Raw genomic sequence first — 12,700 nt, forward strand, 5'->3', positions numbered from 1 at the left:
AGGAGGGATTTTCTTATGACTTCCGACATTACTGGTGAAATTCTTAGAAATGGGTTCAGATTTAGATATATCTGCCATATATGCATATCGCCCGATTTTCACTTCTAGAGCCACTGCAAACGCATTTATTTATCAATCTTGCCAAAATTTTGCACAACGCTTTTCTTGACGCCTACTACAATATCCGAAAAGTTTGCTTGAAATCGGTTCAGATTTAGATATAGCTCCCATATACATTTTTGTCTGATTTTGAGAAATATTGCAATGAAGTGCTCATTTGCTAACCGATTCTCTCGAAATATGGTAGGAAGGATTTTCTCTCGACTCTCGACCGTCTGACTCTCGTCGACTAGTGAATTTCACAGAAATCAGTTCAGATTAAGATATAGCTGTCATATATGTATATCGCCCGATTTTCAATCCAAGTGCCTCTGCATCGCTTATGAGGACGACGTCGTGCTGCTGGTCCGAGGCAAGTTTCTGTCGAAGATCAGCGAGATCATGGAAGGGTCACTGAGAGGGTTGACGCGATGGGCTACCAGAAATGGATTGAGGACCAACCCAGGGAAAGCGGAGTTGGTGCTCTTTACGCGTAGATATAAAAACCGGAGTTCAGACTCCCGTCCTTGGACGGGGTCACCAAGCGGCTGTCGAAGGAGGCGAAGTACCTAGGCATAGTTCTCGATTCGAAACTGTCCTGGAAGAGCAACATCTAGGAAAGAAGCCGTAACGCACTGTGTGCTTTTTACTTCTGAAGGAGGATGTTCGGTGAGTGGGGGTGACTCCCAAGATGATTTATTGGATGTATACGGCCATAGTACTGGCCTATGGAGCACTGATATGGTGGGACGCCGTTGGGAAGAGGTTGCGTGCGAAGGAGTTCGAGAAGGTCCAGAGACTGGCCTGCGTCGTGATCACAGAGGCGCAGAGATCCGCATCGCAGGCAGCCCTGGAGGCGATACTGCCATACCATTGGGGCCTATATTTGAAAGTGCGACGCCAGGGTCGCGCTTAGGCTGAGAGGGCTCGGCATGCTGAAGGAGGATGGTTGCGGTCACAGTTCTATTCTGGGTGTTATGGATGCGGAGATCGCTATTCGTTTTCTGAGACGGACGAATGGAAGGCGGATGGTGTACTTGTGGAGTATGAGACCTCGATCTTCACAGATGGCTCCAAGATGGAGTCATTTAGATATTAAACAGCCCGTAAAAAATGGTACTTTTATTTACGGATTGAGATAGAAGACTAAATTTGGGATACAGTTACAGCTTGACCGTATATAACCTGCGACTACATTTTTTTTTTTGAAATTCGTACATTTGGCTACTATAAAATGGCACTTTCTTTACCGATAAAGCAAAAGCTTTGAAATTTGGGTTTGAGGTACACATTGAGAGTAAATACCAGGCGACTAGAAGTTTTTTTTTTGAAATTCGTAAACTAAGGTACTTAAACGTACAAAACGGTACTTTCTTTACAGATTGAATTACAATTCTCAAAATTGGGCTACATTTACACTTTCGTAATATAAACCGGGCAACTAAAGGATTTTTTAGTAATTCGTACATTTAGGTTCCAAAAAGTATAAAATGGCAATTTCTTCACGGTCTAAGCTTCTCACTAGAAGAGTTTTTGAAAATTTTTATATTTAGGTACTAAAAAAGTACCGAAAATGTACGAAATGGGTGAACTTTGAACAGGGTGGATGGATAGAGCTAGAATTTACAAAATTTGATTTAAAAGACATCTGCTGCAAAATAATGAGGGTGAAAAGGAAAAATAGTACCGGTAGGTACCATTTGGTACTTTTCCTGGTACTTGGAACGAGAGGTCTGAAATTTGGCAGGTAGGTACAACCAGGAAATATATGATAGGTGAAAAATGATCCATTCACAATTCGTACATGTTTGTAGCAAAGTTGGTACCATTTAGTTGGCGCTAAAGGTCCGACATTTTGCATGTCGGTAGAACTAGGAAATATATCATGGGAGATTAAATGACCTATTAAAAAATCCTACATTTTGGTACCAAAATTGGTACCATTTGGTTCTTTTTTTTTGGTACTTGGAGTTACAGGTCTGAAATTTGGCATGTATGTACAACCAGAAAATATATGATGGGTGACAAAATGATCCATTCACAATTCGTACATGTTGGTAGCAAAATTGGTACCATTTGGTACTTTTTTATAAATGGAGCAACAGGTCTGAAATTTAGCATGTAGGTGCAAGTAGGAAAAATATTATAGGTGACTAAACGATCTATTTAAAATTCGGACATTTTGGTACCAAAATTGGTACCATTTAGCACTTTCTTTACAGATGGAGCTACAGATCTGAAATTTGGCATGTATGTACAGCTAGGAAAATATGATGGGTGACCTAATAACATATTTAAAATTCGTATATTTTGGTACCATTTGGTACTTTCTTTAATAATGAGGTTAATGGTCTAAAATTCGGAATGTAGGTACAACGTCATGGTCATACAGTTTAGCCCAAAAATTTCTTGCCTTATAGTTGCACAAAATCTAAATCTAGCTTCAATATTCCAAAAATAAATCTTTTAATATTTTCTTCGCTGTATTACAAGAATAAAGTTCGTAATTTCTTCCGATTGCAAAATTATATCCAAGAAAAACTTTGGCAAATGAACTTCCTCGAAAACTCCATGAATTGCGTCACAAAAATCTTAAAGTAAACTCTTTGCGTTTTTAATAACTTTCTGCTTACATTGCACTGGAAAATCAATAAAAAAAGCACAACGAACTCAAATTCCCTACCCCATAAGCTCCTCACAGACATATACGGAAGAAGAAGATGAAATGTTTCCCGGACTAGCAGAAGAAGAATCACAAAAAACCAAAGAGACGACAAGCAACAACTCACTAATGAACTGTTTTCCATCTTAATGAGGGGCAACATTAAACAAAAGCCAGCAGGAGGAGGGATGAAGGAAGAAGAAAGTCGACTCTTATATTCGGCTGGCTGGTCATACCACATTCTCGACCCAAATGCCCGAGGCCCAGTGTGTCCTTATCAAGAAGGAGCACAATGAAATGAAGGATACTCAACGAGGATAAAAACTTAAAGAAGGCAACACAAACAAAAGACGACCAAACGACAGAGTAGTTGTAGTTTAAGGAGAGCTCTTCAAAATTAGAAGCCGCCGCCACAATGCTGATTGCCTACCGAAAGAAATGAATACTCAACACAGCATTCACTGAATGCCTAACGAATTTGGTTCATATTTAATAGTGTGGACATGGGTTGATCACTAAACAAAAACTGTCATTATTTCATTCTCCTGCTCCTCGGAGGGCATCGATTAAAAAGCCTTTCACAATCTTGTTAGCAAAGACTTTGTAGTTCCTTCCTTAAGCCTTGCATAGCACCTCTTGCTGGGAAGTGATGAAGTGCTTAGAAGATGTTATCTGGCCATGGATACCGTTAACTATCATCTATCAGCCATCAGCCATCACTTGCCGCTGAAATGATTGAAATCTAATCTGATTATAATGAAAGTATGGCAGTTCTTATATCCCAGGGAGCCGCTTCTACAGCATTGGGAGGCTGGCAGTTTGCCTGCCAGCCAAACACTCGAAGTGTGCAAATGTATGATTTCAAAACTAATAAGGAAATTGTTAAACACCGAAGCATTCACACATTCCCATTTATTTAAGCCCAGCATAGCCCAGATAAAGTGAGTGGTGGCTGGCTTGCTATAACTAGCAAATAGTGTTACTTCCAGTGCTCCAGTAACAGCAACAGCAACATCAACATTGTTATAGCTAACTAATCATAATAGTTATTAACTTTATAAATACCTTCTAGTTTACCACGACGATAAGGCCCATAGGTATTGAAACATCACATCGAGAGGGATAAACGGAATTACCCTCGTGCAGATAGATACCCCATACTAGGCAACTCATCTATACTCCTGCGATGGCAAACAACAAATTACGCAGCGTTGCAACCAATCGCCTAAGACTATAATTTTTGCTAGAAAGTTTCAAAAGGCTTCAATTTACACTATCTGTTTAGTTTTTGTAGTTTCTCTTGCAGTTGTGTACAGAATTTGTGGAAGGTATGGAGAAGAAGAATAGACAAGTTGGTCCTCCTATGGCCTAAAAAATCGGTATTCTAATCTCCTTTAAAAATTCTTTTAAAGTTAATATTTTTATTGAGGCTTTTGACAATTTTTTGTCGTAGAATTGGTTTGAAAGTACTCATTGGGTGCCAGCAAGTGGCGCTAGGCGCCCACATAAAGACCGATATCATCTCGTCCACTGTCGGAACCATTCGATTTTGTAAATGTTTTTGAATCCTGGAGAGTCGCTCTTGTCAAAACAATGACCGGCGACGGCTATTATTATTGTAAACAAAATAGGGATGACTTACGAGGGTTACGAGACTTTTCAGATAAGCGCTTCGCCCGATCGAAGAGAAGTTGACACCGAAAATGAGGAGCTAGGGCTACAAACAAACATGAACATGAATAAAGAAAGTGCATGATCGTCTCCTTCTCCTTCTCATCCTCATCAAACAGCGTCTGCATTAATCATTATGAGGAACGCTTATGTGCGATGCAATGGTGCTCAGGGGCCTCTTGATGTAAGCAATCAGCATGTCAACCTTCCTCCGGGAACGGCAGGATAGAGAGTTGAGACATCCTTGTATAGATTTCCACCTTATCGAGGTCCGCTCAGTCCATCCCTTTTATTAGGTTCTGTAGCTGAACAAATGGCACCTACGCTAATCTAGAATGGTCATTCATGGCATATTCAATAGCCCTCATTCCCATTTCCCGTTAAGTCATTGTGCCCGAGATTGTAATCATCACCTGAGTTTCGTAGCTGGCATATTCCTTCCCAGGACACTTCTAATCTGAGTGCCATATCGATATTATGCGCATAAGGGTGGCTTTCCAATGCCGTGCTCGTCTTCATCAGTGCTGACCAACGTCCCATCTTTCCCATAGATAGTATCCGCTGCCTAATCTTGTCGGTCGGGAAATCAAATCGGCCTCCGCTCAATCCACCCCTCTGTAGCTGGACAAATGACACCTACACAAGACCCGATACCTACACAAGACCCGATACCTACACAAGACCCGCTAATCTAGAACGAGCCCTTCTTGAAATATTCGGTAGCTTTCACATTTAACGAAATATCATCGTGTCCGAGAATTAAGTCAGCAGAGTTAAGATTTGAAACCGGAGTGGAAGACGAAATACTTATCTGAAGTTGGAGTCCTGATTGGATTTGAGTAACCTCCTAGGTCCAACACCGACTCCGAACCGGGGACCGGCTAAATACTCCGACTCGATGGTCAGACTACGCAGCCAGTGTAAGTGCTATCTTATAAACCTGCAGTCTATTCAAAAAATCTAAACATTCCGCCACAAACTAACTATCCTCGAATTCCTTACATAAATCCTGAGTTTCGTAGCTGGCAGATTCCTTCCCAGGACACTTCTAATCTCAGTGCCATATCGATATTAAGCGCATAGGGGTGGCTTTCTTTTTCAAAGATAGTATCCACCGCCCAATCTTGATGGTCGGGAAATCGAATCGACCTCCGCTCAATCCACCCCTTGTACTAGGTTCTATAGCTGGACAAATGACACCTATGCAAGACCTGGTTCGCTAATCTAGAACGAGACCTTTTTGGAATATTCGGTAACCTTTACATTTAACGAAATATAATCGTGTCCGAGAATCAAGTCAATAAAGTCGAGATTTGAAACCGGAGTGGAAGTCGGAATACTTAGCTAAAGTCGGAGTCCTGATCGGATTTGAGTAACTTCCTAAGTCCAACACCGATCCGGACCCCGGCATAATACTCCGACTCGATGGTCAGACAATGAAGCCTGAGCGCCGCCATACTCCAAAGTAAACTCTGAGTTCGAAGCTGGTAGATTCCCTTTCAGGACTCATCTCATCTCAGTGTCATATCGATATCAAGCGCAAAGGAGTGAATTTCTAATTTCGTGCCTGTCTTCATCAGTGATGCCAAGATCCCATCGTTCTCACACAATCTTGTCGGTCGGGAAGTTGAATCCTTAAGGTCCAATAAAAAAATAGGTTTCGGTGCAAAGCCTATCCTCCTTACCTATGGAGCTAGAATGAAATTGTGGCTATACCCGTCCCCATTTACCAGGCCGAGCTTTCTCAACGCAACTTTGGTGGCGCGGTTTAAAATATGAACTTTAATAGGAAGAGTATACAGATTCGCTTTTAAAACTGTGTGCGGTGTGGACCTTAACTCCGACACAAACCAAACTTTGGAACTTTTCGAACTCCCTAGAAAGAGTTTCTCTACGGCACAAGTCGTATACATTCAGTAAATCATCTGAACATCCTACTGCTATGTCGTTTTTCATCTCAATCCTTTCGGAAGAATCTTGAATCAAGGACCAGACCCACATATCCTTGGAACTGCAGAGTGATCCAGTTCAGAGACGGGTGTCTAAATTGCGGTATCCTATTTCCATGTAGAAAGCACTGGATCGGTTTTCCTTGGGTTCGAGAGAATTTTTTCCCAAAGCCAGCAGGACGAAAACATATGCGAACAATTTCTTGTCATCACTGATACAAAAGAACTTCGTTTCTAGAGGTACCAGAAAATCAATGAGAAAACAACTACTTGGGGGAGTTCTCCTTGACAATTTTACGATAAATTTTATCCAAATTCGGCTTTTTCTTAGAAATTTTTATTCAAATTTGATTTTTAACATTCCATTTCGTTAAAAAATTTAAAAAAATATATATTGGAATGATTTTTTAGAAAAAATAAAATTTGGTAAAAAAAAACTGTATTCTGATCGGTCTCATGTTAGTTTGGGAACTTTGGGTGATGGGAGGTACCAAGCCACCTGACCTTAAGTGTAGAAAGGCCTTTGGGGGTGGAGTAAGCACCCTCTCAAGAAAAGTTTTAGCCCCTCCCCCCAGATTTTCAAAAATTACGAAATTTTCGACTAAATTTGTTAATTTTATTAATGACAAAATATCTTCTTTGGATTATAAATTGCACTGCAAGGCCTACATACCTTCTCAGGTGTTTTTGGGGTGGGGTAGGTCTCCAAATCTGGCAGATAGCCCCAACTTAAATGTATGATTCGCTGTCAGGTTCTATTCCGTCGCGATCGTTCTTCAAGTTCGTTTTGTTGTTTTTGTGGTTAGAGTTCCTCTCTAGCCCTTTAATGCCAAATTAGGAAATTAGAATCATAAAAAAATTTCAAACGTCAATTGGTTTGGGGAGGGTAGGCTCTCACACTCTCCATTTGAACACAAATATATATATCCCGGCGCGGTATAGCTGTGACCACGACACAGGCTGGTATTTTGAGGTTAAATCTGGTGTTCATCTTTCTCACGAGAAGCTTAGCTGAGAGATGCCGGGCGTGTCCAGCGGTTGCGGATGTAACGACAACCGCAGACAATCAGCGGTATCGAGCGGAGAGTCTCAGTGAGTGACCAGGCGGTATCGACTCTTGCATTATTACTGAGTGCCTATGATGCTCGATATGACAAGGAGAGTTATTAGCGCCTTTTAATAACCAATGGCTACTATGCTCCTGTGGCGATTGCTCATCTATGGAAAGCTTGACGAAGATCACCACCTCTACATGCAAATGTGGCACCAACAACAATAACAGCAAATATAAAAAAAACCAAAAAATGATCTTCTAATATAAGATTCTAAAAAAATATGCCCTATGAGAAATAACACCGTCGCACCAGGTTCCCTAATACTTTTACATGAATCCTACCAATTCATTTCGCTATGGTCACTACTTCCAAACTGATATCGCATCATGCTACGTTTTCTATCTTTATGGACTATTTACTTTAAGCTTTGAACATTTCACATTAACCCTGTGCGACTTAATGGCCAGTGAGTGATTCGATTCGTTGCCAAATATTTATTTTCGAATTCGTCAAGCTTCCTGAAGTTCAGAAACCCACACCATCCAGCAATACCTCAAAAAAAAGGCATCAGGTTTAAACACCTCATCATTTTTTATCTCACGTTTTGATTTTTGGAAAACCCCAAACCAAAAAAAAAAAAAAAAAAAAAAACGGAAAACACTAAACAGACATAAGTAACGCCACACAGTGGGCCAAATGGCAAAAAAATTGGAAATAAGTCTACAACTTTTTATCTGTTGATTTTAGCCATACAAAATGTTCTAGACATTTGTAGAGGAGGACATAGGCTTTCAGAAAAGTGCTGTTGTTGGTCCATATCTTTAATACAGGGTGAGCTACAGGGTGTCAAAGTTGACCACTTTTGACTTCTCCAAGCTTCTGGGGGCCATAACTTTTGATCTACTCAACCGATTTACATGATTTAGGACTCTAGAGAAAGAGCTTGACAAGATCTAAAAAACTTATGCATAAAGTACCATGCCATCGTGTACTGTTAAGGAGTTATGAATTGTTTAATTTTAAAATATGAAAATTTGGCCTTGGTTTTTTTCAGTGTTTTTTAAATAACTCCGTCAATTTTAAAGCTATAAACTTCATACTTCACACAAATTATGCCAGCATATGTGTGCATAAAATACAAAAGGAATCACGTGAATATCTTTGGCGGTTTAAAAATGGCATCGTTTTCAATATGAAAAATATTTTTTTTGTCAAAAAATTGCAAAATTTTTCAAAAAAGATACTCCCATTTCCTTTAAGTTTTCGCAAACTTTGGCCGTCAAAGCATTATCATTTCTTTCCATTTTCACAAAGTCGAGGTATTAAGAAAAGTTTTAAGTGCTAATTTGGCTAATTTCGAAATCAAACAACACCGTTATCTTAAGACCAAAATGGCCAATTTTTTTACTAAACTTCAAAAGTTTCTCACTGGAAAAAAAGTTCCACGGGGATTTTTTCGCTTTTTTTGAACTTAAATGAAAGCTTAAAATGTTCCCAACATTTTAAGGTATGTCTCGCCATATCCTAGCCATAAATGAGATCGTAGCGATCAAAATACTGAAAAAAGTCAATTTTCAAGTAGTGCTATATTCATTGCTAAAAAACAAGTATTACGTCACATTTTATTGCAAAGATGTTAAATAAACTTTTATTTGGTAACACTTCTTCTACAAAACACAAAAAGAATCATGGAAATATCTCTATTCTATTCCATTTTATGGAACCGGCAATAAAAAAGTCAATTTTTCAAAAAAGTCGAATTTCCCAAATTTTGTTTTTGTTGTCCTAATTGCACATGACACACTATAGCCATATTTACGCAACATACCTTATCGTAAAGGAAATTTTCATACCTTTCCAACAATGTATAAAACATTTCTCAACTCGGATTCTATCTACTCTAAAATTCATTTACACTTCATTAAACTCTATATAAAAATGTCTATTTGTGAAATGGAACCTTATATGGGGCCTACACTAAAACATTGATAGATTTGCCCAGGGTTTACAATACAAATGTGTTAGAATAAAAAAAGGTCTCCTGCCAAAGTTTAAAAAAATTGGAATAAAAATATGTGTTTTAGAGCGAAAACACTTCGCATCGGCGTGCGTTTGTATAGTACCTACATCTATTTTTAATGTAAGCTGATGATTTTTGAATAAAAAGTATCCTAGAAATATACCTGCATATATATATATATTTGTGTTAAGATTTGATGCAGACAAATGTTACCTGTTTCGCTATGTCGAATTCCCAGGAAATCCACCGTATCAATGAATGTGAAAAAACCTACCCATAAAAAATTCATTGTCATTTTTTTTAACCAAATTCGAGTCCAGGTAAATAATTATAGAAGAGTAAGTAAAAAGAGGCACTTTGGACCCCTTTTTACGATTGCGTCTGATACCTGAAATGGGTCATTAATTGTGAATATATTGCATAAATATTTGAACAAAATCCAAATTTTCTTCATTATATTTTGTAGAGGCGTAAAGGACATTTATAAGTTATGGAAGTCATACTGAAGTATTCCACTCTTTCGAAAATTGTATGGGACATCAAAAATGATTCCAAATCATACACGGAGTCATTTAAGGAACTTGTTTACACTTTGGACCACATATATGGAATAAGGCTAAATAAAGACGCTTTAGACAAACTTGAAAAATTCTACAAATCATTTGAGAGAAGGTTGCCAGAATGTTCATTCGCAAAAATCAAGTTTTTCAAAATGTATGAGAAGTGGCTGAAATCGGATCTACTTATTGAAATTAAACCGCTGATTCCCGGCCGGCCTAGCAAAGCATACGACGAAGTTACGGAGAAAACCAAAAAGAAAAAACAAGAGGAACTATTGGCGGCACATCCGCCAAATTTAATAAAAGATACGTTCAAAACAGCATTGTTAAAAACACAACCAAAAAATGTTGGACGAATTGTCGATGTTTTACCATTAGCATCTCCGAAAAGGGTAAAGAGAATGGTAGAAAGTATTCCAACTCCAAAATCGACTACAGAATTCACGGAGGAAGATGCACTGGCCCTGATTTTGAACCTAGGCCTCTCAAGAAACAAATACTCAACAATGAGGAAGGCTCTTCGTGAAAAAGGATGGGGTTGTTTACCCTCAAAACATAAATTGTACAACACCAGGACGAAAATGGTGCCATCAAATATATACGTGGACGAATTAAAAGCAAGAGTGAAACTTGCTGATCTTGTTGAAAATACAGCTGTTAGAATTATTTCTAATTTTACTGAAGAACAGTTGAACACATGTAATAATTCCGAAGTGGTTTTGATCAGCAAATGGGGTTGTGATGGATCATCTGGATTTTCCGAATATAAGCAACAAACAGAAATAGATGCCAACTTCGCATCAATTTTCATGGCATCATTAGTACCATTGAGAATGAGATTGTACAAGGACCAATCTTCATCATCGAAAGAAAATGCATTTCAAGATATATGGATAAATAGAACACCTGGGTCAAAATATTTATGTCGCCCAATTCGGTTTGAGTATACAAAGGAAGACCGGAACACAACACGATCTTTGGTGAACGAAATAAAGGAAGAAATTGCTGCATTACCCATGATTGTTATAAACCAATTGGGAAGAAATATAAAAGTTTCGTTTCAACTACAACTCACTATGATCGATGGAAAGGTGGCAAACGCATTAACTGGCGTTATGTCCAATTGGAGATGCAATATTTGTGGCAAGAAGAATGGGCAATTCGAGGACAAGTCTGATGAAAATTTAGTAAACGAAAATGCGCTCAATTTCGGTATTTCGCCCCTGCACTGTAGAATTCGATTCATGGAGTATTGTTTGCATTTATCGTATGACCTTAAATATCGGACTAGCCCTGGAAACCGCGATGTCTCTGCTAGAAACAACCAAGATCTTCACAAAATGAGGCAGGAAGAGAAGAATCGAATCCAGTTGGAGTTTAAACAAAGGGACTTATAATAGATAAACCTCTTTACGGATACGGAAGCACAAATGATGGCAACTCGGCAAGGCGGTTTTTTGAGGACCCCGTATCGACATCTAAAATAACCGGTCTTGATGAACACTTGCTAAGACGATTCAAAGTGATTTTGGCTGTAATCAATAGCAAAAAGATGATAAATTCAACCAAATTTGAAGCTTATAGTAATGACACAAAAAACATTTTATCTGATTTATATTCGTGGAAAGCTTTAACACCGACAGTACATAAAGTCTTACATCATGGCAAGGAAATTGTGGAATACAACATACTTCCGTTAGGAGAACTTACAGAAGAAGCTCAGGAATCCCGTAATAGAGATGTTAAACAGTTCCGGCTTTTCAATACCCGAAAGAGCACCAAATTTAACCAAAATTATGATTTACTTCAATATTTATTGTTATCGTCTGATCCGGTACTATACAGCATCAGAACTAAATGGCTACCAAAAATATGTGACGATATAGATAAGGACGATCCCGATGCCATTCAAATTAAAGAGCTTTTAAATTTTGATACCTTAGATTATTTGGTAGAGAATAAAATCAAATAATACAAAACTAAAATGCTTTTTTATTTTGGGAGTAGCTAATATACATATAAACGCACGCCGATGCGAAGTGTTTTCGCTCTAAAACACATATTTTTATTCCAATTTTTTTAAACTTTGGCAGGAGACCTTTTTTTATTCTAACACATTTGTATTGTAAACCCTGGGCAAATCTATCAATGTTTTAGTGTAGGCCCCATATAAGGTTCCATTTCACAAATAGACATTTTTATATAGAGTTTAATGAAGTGTAAATGAATTTTAGAGTAGATAGAATCCGAGTTGAGAAATGTTTTATACATTGTTGGAAAGGTATGAAAATTTCCTTTACGATAAGGTATGTTGCGTAAATATGGCTATAGTGTGTCATGTGCAATTAGGACAACAAAAACAAAATTTGGGAAATTCGACTTTTTTGAAAAATTGACTTTTTTATTGCCGGTTCCATAAAATGGAATAGAATAGAGATATTTCCATGATTCTTTTTGTGTTTTGTAGAAGAAGTGTTACCAAATAAAAGTTTATTTAACATCTTTGCAATAAAATGTGACGTAATACTTGTTTTTTAGCAATGAATATAGCACTACTTGAAAATTGACTTTTTTCAGTATTTTGATCGCTACGATCTCATTTATGGCTAGGATATGGCGAGACATACCTTAAAATGTTGGGAACATTTTAAGCTTTCATTTAAGTTCAAAAAAAGCGAAAAAAT

At 38.1% G+C, this 12,700-nt stretch overlaps 1 long non-coding RNA gene across 1 annotated transcript in view; it reads left to right on the plus strand.

Annotated features, from left to right (window-relative positions):
* The window catches only part of LOC131998109 (uncharacterized), a 92,771-nt gene that overhangs the window by 46,347 nt on the left and 33,724 nt on the right, over positions 1-12,700 (plus strand). The gene's annotated exons all lie outside the window — the stretch shown is intronic.

Source organism: Stomoxys calcitrans, chromosome 5 (assembly GCF_963082655.1).
Source record: "Stomoxys calcitrans chromosome 5, idStoCalc2.1, whole genome shotgun sequence".
In the NCBI taxonomy this organism is placed as follows: domain Eukaryota; kingdom Metazoa; phylum Arthropoda; class Insecta; order Diptera; family Muscidae; genus Stomoxys; species Stomoxys calcitrans.